This window comes from Bos indicus x Bos taurus, chromosome 10, assembly GCF_003369695.1.
Source record: "Bos indicus x Bos taurus breed Angus x Brahman F1 hybrid chromosome 10, Bos_hybrid_MaternalHap_v2.0, whole genome shotgun sequence".
Lineage (NCBI taxonomy): Eukaryota > Metazoa > Chordata > Mammalia > Artiodactyla > Bovidae > Bos > Bos indicus x Bos taurus.
In genome coordinates this window covers 25635920-25645279 of record NC_040085.1, presented here as the reverse complement: position 1 = coordinate 25645279, position 9360 = coordinate 25635920, and the positions used below count along the sequence as shown (strand labels likewise).

General features: G+C 37.6%; 1 non-coding gene across 1 annotated transcript; it reads left to right on the top strand.

The window, feature by feature from the left end:
* Positions 1–5034: 5034 nt before the first annotated feature.
* Positions 5035–5107, top strand: TRNAC-GCA. Its single transcript has one exon. It is a non-coding gene; the product is annotated as a tRNA-Cys (tRNA).
* The last annotated feature ends 4253 nt before the right edge of the window (positions 5108–9360 follow it).

Genomic DNA, 9360 nt, shown 5'->3' with positions numbered 1-9360 from the left:
AGTAGCTGATGTACAAAGATAAAGATCATGTTTATAGAGAAGTCCTGAGGAATGCTCCTCATTATATTTTTGTTTCAGAACAATCCCCCAAGATAATTATGACAGCTGTTTTAATCCTGATTCTGGATTTAAGGAAACTGAGGTTTAGAGGAAAGGAAAGTAGTTCACCTAAGATCCTATAATAAATGGTGAAGTGAAAGCTCAAGTCAAGATTCCTGCCTGAATCACTGAATCCTACTGAGTTGACAGGTATAATGTGTATCAGCAGCCCAGTGGCAGCAAGCCCCAGGATTAGAAGTGCCCCTGTGACATCTGTTGCCCAGCATCTGTTTCGAGGTCAGTTCTCTTCAAACCTTAGCTTTGTGAATTTCTTATCATCAAGTTCTGATTCAATTTTGAATGGGAAACTCTAGCCTCAGTTTCTACAGATGTGCTGAATCAGTCCTTTGCTCTGACATCTCTCCCTAGATTCCTTGGGCAGGCAGAGAATACCCATCTCTGTGGGGAGGTGAAAGTGAAAGTCACTCACTTGTGTCCGACTCTTTGTGACCCCATGGACTATTACAGCCCATGGAATTCTCCAGGCCAGAATACTGGGATGGGTAGCCGTTCCCTTTTCCAGGGCAACTTCCCAACCCAGGGATCAAATGCAGATCTTCGGCATTGTAGGATTCTTTGCCAGCTGAGCCACCAAGGAAGCCCCATGGTGAGGCACTAGAGCTCATATCAAGCTGAAGATGTAGCACTACATGTTTCCCTTAGGATATGAGCCTGAGACCACAGTGTGGGCAAAACAACCTAAGATGACAAATTGCTTATGGAAAAATGCCTCCACAAATTCTGCTTTCAAACTTTTTTGAGATTTACTTACAAAAATGTTTCAAAATATTATTTCTGATAATAATAATCAAATACTGTATAATTATAGTGATTTCTTTGTTTTAGTAATTCTTTGATTTTTTTTTTTAAATCATGCAAGCTGTTTTCATTTGTTCCTGTCATGTTACTGTATACTTTCTATGTTTTATTGGCTGAGGAAATTTCAAAATTATCTCCCTTTTACTGTGAGACACCAGGAAGATACAAGAGAATACTGTTTGTAACTCTCAACTGAAAAGAAACCTGTTCTATTTTCTAAATTTTCATTGATATTCAGTTCAGTTCAGTTGCTCAGTCGTGTCCGACTCTTTGCGACCCCATGAATTGCAGCACGCCAGGCCTCCCTGTCCATCACTAACTCCCAGAGTTCACTCAAACTCATGTCCATTGAGTCGGTGATGCCATCCAGCCATCTCATCCTCTGTCGTCCCCTTCTCCTCCTGCCCCCAATCCCTCCCAGCATCAGAGTCTTTTCCAATGAGTCAACTCTTCGCATGAGGTGGCCAAAGTATTGGAGTTTCAGCATTAGCATCAGTCCTTCCAATGAATACCCAAAACTGATCTCCTTCAGAATGGACTGGTTGGATCTCCTTGCAGTCCAAGGGACTCTCAAGAGTCTTCTCTAACACCACAGTTCCAAAGCATCAATTCTTCAGCACTCAGCTTTCTTCACAGTCCAACTCTCACATCCATACATGACCACTGGAAAAACCATAGCCTTGACTAGATGGACCTTTGTTGGCAAAGTAATGTCTCTGCTTTTGAATATTCCTTCCAAGGAGTAAGCATCTTTTAATTTCATTGCTGCAATCACCATCTGCAGTGATTGATATTCAGCTATACCTATATGCTGCCAAAAGACTGTCTCTCTTGTCAGCCTATTACATCTCCCTGAGATTCTATCTCTAGGTTGAAGCAATTTTGACTCTTCAGAGAATGTTTGCCTCAACCTCTCACAAAAGTATGGAAAGATCAGATAGCTACACTCATGGGAAATAGATGGGAAACAGTGGAAACAGTGTCAGACTTTATTTTTTTGGGCTCCAAAATCACTGCAGATGGTAACTGCAGCCATGAAATTAAAAGACACTTACTCCTTGGAACGAAAGTTATGACCAACCTAGATAGCATATTGAAAAGCAGAGACATTACTTTGCCAACAAAGGTCCGTCTAGTCAAGGCTATTCTTCCAGTAGTCATGTATGGATGCAAGAATTGGACTGTGAAGAAAGCTGAGCACCGAAGAATTGATGCTTTTGAACTGTGGTGTTGGAGAAGACGCTTGAGAGTCCCTTGGACTGCAAAGAGATCCAACCAGTCCATTCTGAAGGAGATCAGCCCTGGGATTTCTTTGGAAGGAATGATGCTAAAGCTGAAACTCCAGTCCTTTGGCCACCTCATGTGAAGAGTTGACTTATTGGAAAAGACTCTGATGCTGGGCGGGATTGGGGGCAGGAGGAGAAGGGAACGACAGAGGATGAGATGGCTGGATGGGATCACTGACTCGATGGACGTGAGTCTGAGTGAACTCCAGGAATTGGTGATGGACAGGGAGGCCTGGCGTGCTGTGATTCATGGGGTCGCAAAGAGTCGGACACGACTGAACTGAACTGAAATGAACTGAAGAGCAAGGCTGATATGTTTATATTTTAATTGTAGTTACAGAAAGAAACATTTTCTTAGAAAATTATTTTATTCTAAAGGGAATGTGGTTGGTTTAGATGTTGAAGGACTATTCCTTTCCCTGTGGTTTCTGGGAAGTTCAAATGTTTTCAAGATGGTATTATGTATGAAAACTGCATATTTAGGAAGATCCAACCTCTTAGACTTTCTCTGGAGGTAAATAAGCTTAACATTTTGATGTTCTTATGTGAATATAGAAATTAATATAATGAGATTTTGCAATGTCTTAGAAATTAAATATCATTTCAGTTATGTCCATATAATCTCTTTAAAGTTATTATAATATGCCAGTAAATCTCACTTAACATATATTTAGGGACTAATATGATAATCAAAATGTCAATTTATTGAATGAAAATTTTAAAAAAATGTCAAAATTTATTTGTTCTGAGAATATTGTGAAGTCCTCTCAATATTTAGAAAAATAGAGAATTTACTTTAAAATGAGATAAAATTTGTATTTTTCTTGTTTGTAAAATGGTGTGACAATATCTTTCAAACTAATATGAATATTAGATATATTAGCATTTAAAGTGAAAGTGGCTCAGTCATGTCCAACTCTTTGCGACCCCATGGAATATATGGTCCATGGAATTCTCCAGGCCAGAATACTGGAGTGGGTTGCCATTCCCTTCTACAGGGGATCTTCCCAACGAAGGTATTGAAACCAGGTCTCCCTCATTGCAGGCAGATTCTTTACCAGTGGAGTTACGAGGGAAACCTTTAAGACAATGGCAACTTTACAGACATCGGTTTAGAAACTTTTTTCAGCAGTAACTTTATAAATCAAATGCTTACATATTTGCGAGTCTATCTGGACTCTATTCTGTTCCATTGATCTGTTTATCCTTGTACCAGTTATTGTTGTTGTTGTTCAGTCACTCATTTGTGTCCAACTCTTTGTGACACCATGGACTGCAGAATGGCAGGCTTCCCTGTCCTTCGCTATTTCCCAGAGTTTGCTGAAACTCATGACCACTGAGTCGGAGATGCCATCCAATCATCTCGTCCTCTGTCTTTCTCCTCCTGCCTTCAGTCTTTCCCAGCATCAGGGTCTTTTCAAATGAGTCAGTTCTTCACATCATGTGGCCAAAGTATTGGAGCTTCAGCTTCAGTCCTTCCAATGAATATTCAGGGTTGATTTCCTTTATGATTGATTGGTTTCATCTCCTTCCTGTACAAGGGACTCTCAAGAGTCTTCTCTAGCACCACAGTTCAAAGGCATCAGTTCTCTGGTGCTCAGCATTTTTTATTGTCCAGTTCTCACATTCATACATGACTCCTGGAAAAACCATAGCCTTGACTAGACAGACCTTTGTTGGCAAAGTAATGTCTCTGTTTTTTAATATGCTGTCTACGTTTGTCAGATTTTTTCTTCCAAGGAGCAAGTATCTTTTAATTTCATGGCTGCAGTCACTGTCCATAGTGATTTTGGAGCCCAAGAAAATAAAATCTGTCACTGTTTCTATTGCTTCTCCATCTATTTGCCATGAAGTGATGGGGCTGGATGCCATGATCTTAGTTTTTTGAATGTTGAGTTTTAAGCCAGCTTTTTCACTCTCCTCTTTCACTTTCATCAAGAGACTCCTTAGTTCTCCTATGCTTTCTGCCATAAGGGTGATATCATCTGCATATCTGAAGTTATTGATATTTCTCCCAGAAATCTTGATTCCAGCTTGTGCTTCATCCAGCCTGGCATTTAGCATGACGTACTCTGTATATAAATTAAGTAAGCACAGTGACAATGTACAGCCTTGACATACTCCTTTCCCAGTTTTGAACCAGTCCTTTGTTCCATGTCTGGTTCTAATTGTTGCTTCTTGACCTGCATACAGGTTTCTCAGGAGGCAGGTAAGGTGGTCTGATAGTCCCATTTCCTTAAGAATTTTACATACTTTGTTGTGATTCACACAGTCAAAGGCTTTAGCATAGACAATGAAGCAGAAGTAAATGTTTTTCTGTGATTCTCTTGGTTTTTCTATGATCCAACAGGCAATTTGATCTCTGGTTCTTCTGCCTTTTCTAAATCCTTTTCTACATCTGGAAGTTCTTGGTTACATACTGTTGAAGCCTAGTTTGGAGAATTTTGAACTTTGCTTTGCTAGCATGTGAAATGAGCGCAATTGTGTGGTAGTTTGAATATTCTTTGTCATCGCCTTTCTTTGAGATTGGAATGAAAACTGACATTTCCAGTCCTATGGCCATTGCTGAGTTTTCCAAATTTACTGCCATATTGAGTGCAGCCCTTTAGCAGCATCATCTTTTAGGATTTGAAATAGCTCAGCTGGAATTCTATCACCTCCACTAGCTTTGTTTATAGTAACTTCCAAAGACTCACTTGACTCCACGTGCCAGGATATCTGGCTTTAGGTGTGTGATCACATCATTGTGGTTATCCAGCTCATGATCTTTTTTGTGTAGTTCTGTGTATTCTTGTCACCACTTCTTAATATCTTCTGCTTCTGTTAGGTCTTCCTGATAGCTCAGTTGGTAAAGAATCTGCCTGCAATGCAGGCGACCCCTGGTTCGATCCCTGGTCAGGAAGATCTGCTGAAGAAGGGATAGGCTACCCACTCCAGGATTCTTGGGCTTCCCTTATGGTTCAGCTGGTAAAGAATCCGCCTGCAATGCAGGAGACCTGGGTTTGATCCTTGGGTTGGGAAGATCCCTTGGAGAAGGGAAAGGTTACCCACTCCAGTATTCTGGCCCAGAGAATTTCATGGACTGTATAGTCCATGGAGTCGCAAAGAGTAGGATATGACTGAGCGATTTTCACTTTCACTTTTCACCTTCCATTTCTGTCCTTTATTGTGTCCATCTTTGCAAGAAATGTTCCCTTGGTATCTCTAATTTTCTTGATGAGATCTCTAGTCTTTTTCATTCTACTTTTCCCCCCTATTTCTTTGCCTTGTTCACTTAGGAAGGCTGTCTTATCCATCGTTGCTATTTGGAACTCTGCATTCAGATGGGTATATCTTTCTTTTTCTCCTTTGCCTTTTACTTCTCTTCTCTTCTCAGCTGTTTGTAAGGCCTCCTCAGACAACTGTTGCCTTTTTGCATTTCTTTGTCTTACGGATGGTTTTGATCACCACCTCCTGTACAATGTTATGAACTTCATCCATAGTTCTTCAGGCAATCTATCAGATGTAATCCCTTGAATCTATTTGTCAATTCCACTGCATAATCATAGCAGATTTGATTGAGGTCATACCTAATGGCCTAGTCATTTTCTCTACTTTCTTCAATTTAAGTCTGAATTTTGCAATGTGGAGATCATGATCTGAGCCACATTCAGCTCCTGATCTAATTTTTGCTTCCTGTATATAGCTTCTCCATCTCCGGCTACAAAGAATAGATTCATCTGATTTTGGTCTTGACCATCTAGTGAACGTTCTAACTTATGTAGATTTAGAAGTCTTATATGCGGTAGTACAAATTGTAATGCAAATCTTCTGAATATGTTCTTGACTTTATTTCAGTTGTTTTGGTCCTTTGTGCTTCCATAAAAATTTTAGAATGTTGATATCCACAAAATAAAATTTTCTAAGATAATGATTGGGTATCAGTTTTCCCAAATTATAATCTTCATCTGTAAATGCATCATATTTCCCACTTGTTCAGTCCTCTTTAATTTTTCTAAGAAATGTTTTATCATCTTCTGTGCAGAAGACTTTCATGTCTTTTTACTCTCATGTTTTTCATGTGGATTTATTCCCAGTATTTTATTTTATGCTCTTGGAAGCCGTGTTTTTTTTAGGTTCCATTTTCTAAATGTCTGCAGCTGGTACATAAGAGAAATGTACCTTGTGGCCAGGGATCTTGGTAAATTCACTTGATATTAATCCTGTTGGTTTTCCTGTTTTGTTTTGTTTTCATTTTCAGGAAAACAAACATTTTTTGTGTGTGTAAATAATTGCTGTTTTATTTCCACATGTCCATTCCATATCCCTTTATTTTTTTCCAGCTTTATTGAGATGTAATTGACATTTAACACTGTATAAGTTTAAGGTGTACAGCATGATTTGATATCTTTATATGTTGTGAAATGATCACGGTGGTAGGGTTAGTAACACCTATATCACCTTATATAATTACTATATTTTTCTGTAGTGAAAACATTTAAGATCTACTCTCTTAGCAATACATTACTGTTATATTACAACTCAAACTTTTAAATGAAAGTTTTGCGCTCCCTGTAACTTTTGTTTCTATTTCTTGACTAGGACCTCTAGTATAGCATTTAATAGAAGCATTATGTTTCTAGGTTTTTTTTTTATTGTAAAAGAAGTTCCTTATGATTTCTTAGTTTGCTGAGTTGGTTGATGTATGTGTGTTTAAATCATGAAGGGGTCTTGGATTTTGTCACAGACTTTTCTGGATCTATTGAAATTGTAGGATTTTTTTTCCTGTAATATGTTAACATGGTTATATGCAAGTTTTTAAATGTTCTGTCAGGTTTTGGTCACCCTGTTATACTATTCTCATGACTTGGAAAGCATTCTTTTTCTATCCTTGAAAATAATTGTTTGGTGCTATTTTTTCTTTAGATATTTGAAATTATTTATCTGTAAAGATATTTGGGCCCATTTTCCTTGTGGAAAGATTGTAAATTCAATATTCTGTTTCTTTAAAAGATATCAAACTTGAAGTTTTCTCATTTTATCTTTTGTCCATTTTGGCAATATGTTTTTCAAGGGAATTATTCATCTAATTTTTCAAATATATTGATAAGTTGTTCATCATATCCTTGAATAATCTTTGTAATGTCTATACCTCAAAAGGAATACCCTATTTTTCTTTCTTATTAAAGCTATTTGTACTTTTCCCCCTTTACAATAAAACCTATATTTCAGATGATTATTACTTGTATTCATCTTCCAAAAAAACTTTTAAAAAAATTTCTTCATTAATACGTGCTTTTTTTTTTTAAACAAAATATTTTGGTTATTTTGACATTGACATTTTGCTACAGATTATAATTATGGTCAAAGAATATGCTCTATATAATTTGAATATTTTGTATTGGTATATGTTCTGTTTACTCCTGAAAATAAAGTGTATCTTATAAGCTATTGGATATAGGATTCTATATCTATCAATTAGAACAAATCTTGGTATTCAAAATTTGTATTTATTTTCTCCTTTCATGTTCTATCACTTATTGAGAGAGATGTTTTAAAATTTCCTATTAAGATTGTGGATTGTTTTTTCTTATCAGTTTTTGCTTTTTAAGTCTATGTTCAGTTCAGTTTAGTCGCTCAGTTGTGTCTGACTCTTCGCAACCCCATGAATCACAGCACACCAGGCCTCCCTGTCCATCACCAACTCCTGGAGTTCACCCAAACCCACGTCCATCGAGTCAGTGATGCCATCCAGCCATCTCATCCTCTGTCGTCCCCTTCTCCTCCTGCCCCCAATCCCTCCCAGCATCAGAGTCTTTTCCAGTGAGTCAACTCTTCACATGAGGTGGCCAAAGTAAATATAGAATTATTATATCATCCTAGATTATCTAGGACCCCTCATTATTAAATGCTCCTTTTGTACTATATCTTGTCTTAAATTCTACTTAGAATGATACTAAATTGTGTAGTTATACCAACTTTCCAAAAGAAAATGTTTGGCAATTTTTTTTATCCTTTTAACTTTTCTCTATGTTAAAATTTAAGGTATGTTTCTTGTGATTAGCGTATTGTTAACTTGCAGTCTGACAGAATTTGGTTTTCCAGTGTAATGTTTAGTATTTACATGAAAGGCGATTAGTAATATTTGTGAATTGAATTTGATTATCTAACTATACTTTTCATTTTGTCCTGTTTTAATTAAATCCCGTAGCAACTTGTAAATATGTAATACATTGTTAACTTGAATCACCATAGTGTACATTATATCCCCGTGACTTATTTTACAACAGGAAGTTTATACCTTTTGATCTCCTTTACTCATTTCACCAAATCTACACTCTGTCCCCCCAAACCACCAATGTGTTCTGTTTCTATGAGTTTTCTTTTCAAAAGTGACATAAAATTAAGATCATATGGCATACGTCCTTCTCTGACTTAATTTTACATACCATACTCTCCTCAAGTTCATCCATGTTGTCACAGTTGTCAACTCTTCCTTCTTTTTATGGCCAAATAATATTCCACTACATGCATATGCCACACTTGCTTTATCTATTTATTCATTGACAGGCTTTAGGTTATTTCCATACATTGGCTATTGTAAATAATTCTACAGCGAACACAGGCGAGCATAAGGCTTTTTGAGTAAGTGTTTTTCATTTTCCTTGAATAAGCATCCAGGAGTGGAATTGCTAGATTATGTTGTTGTTGTTCGGTTACTAAGTCATGTCCAAATCTCGGCAACTCTGTGAACTGCAGCATTCCAGGCTTCCCTATCTTACTATCTCCTAGAGTTTCCTCAAATCCATGTCCGTTGAGTTGGTCATGCTATCAAACCATCTTACCCTCTGCCACTCTCTTCTTTTGCCTTCAATATTTCCCAGCATCAAGGTCTTTTGCATTGAGTTGGCCACTGAGGTGGCCAAAGCATTGGAGCTTCAGCTTCAGCAGCAGTCCTTCCTATGAATATTCAAGGCTGATTTCCTTTAGGATTGACTGGTTTGATCTCTTGCAGTGCAAGGGACTCTCGAATCTTCTCCAGGACCACAGTTCAAAAGCATCAATTCTCAGCCCTCAGCCTTTTTATAGTCCAACTCTCACATCCATACATGACTACTGGAAAAGTCATAGCTGTTACTATACAGACCTTTATTGGCAAAGTGATATCTTTGCCTTT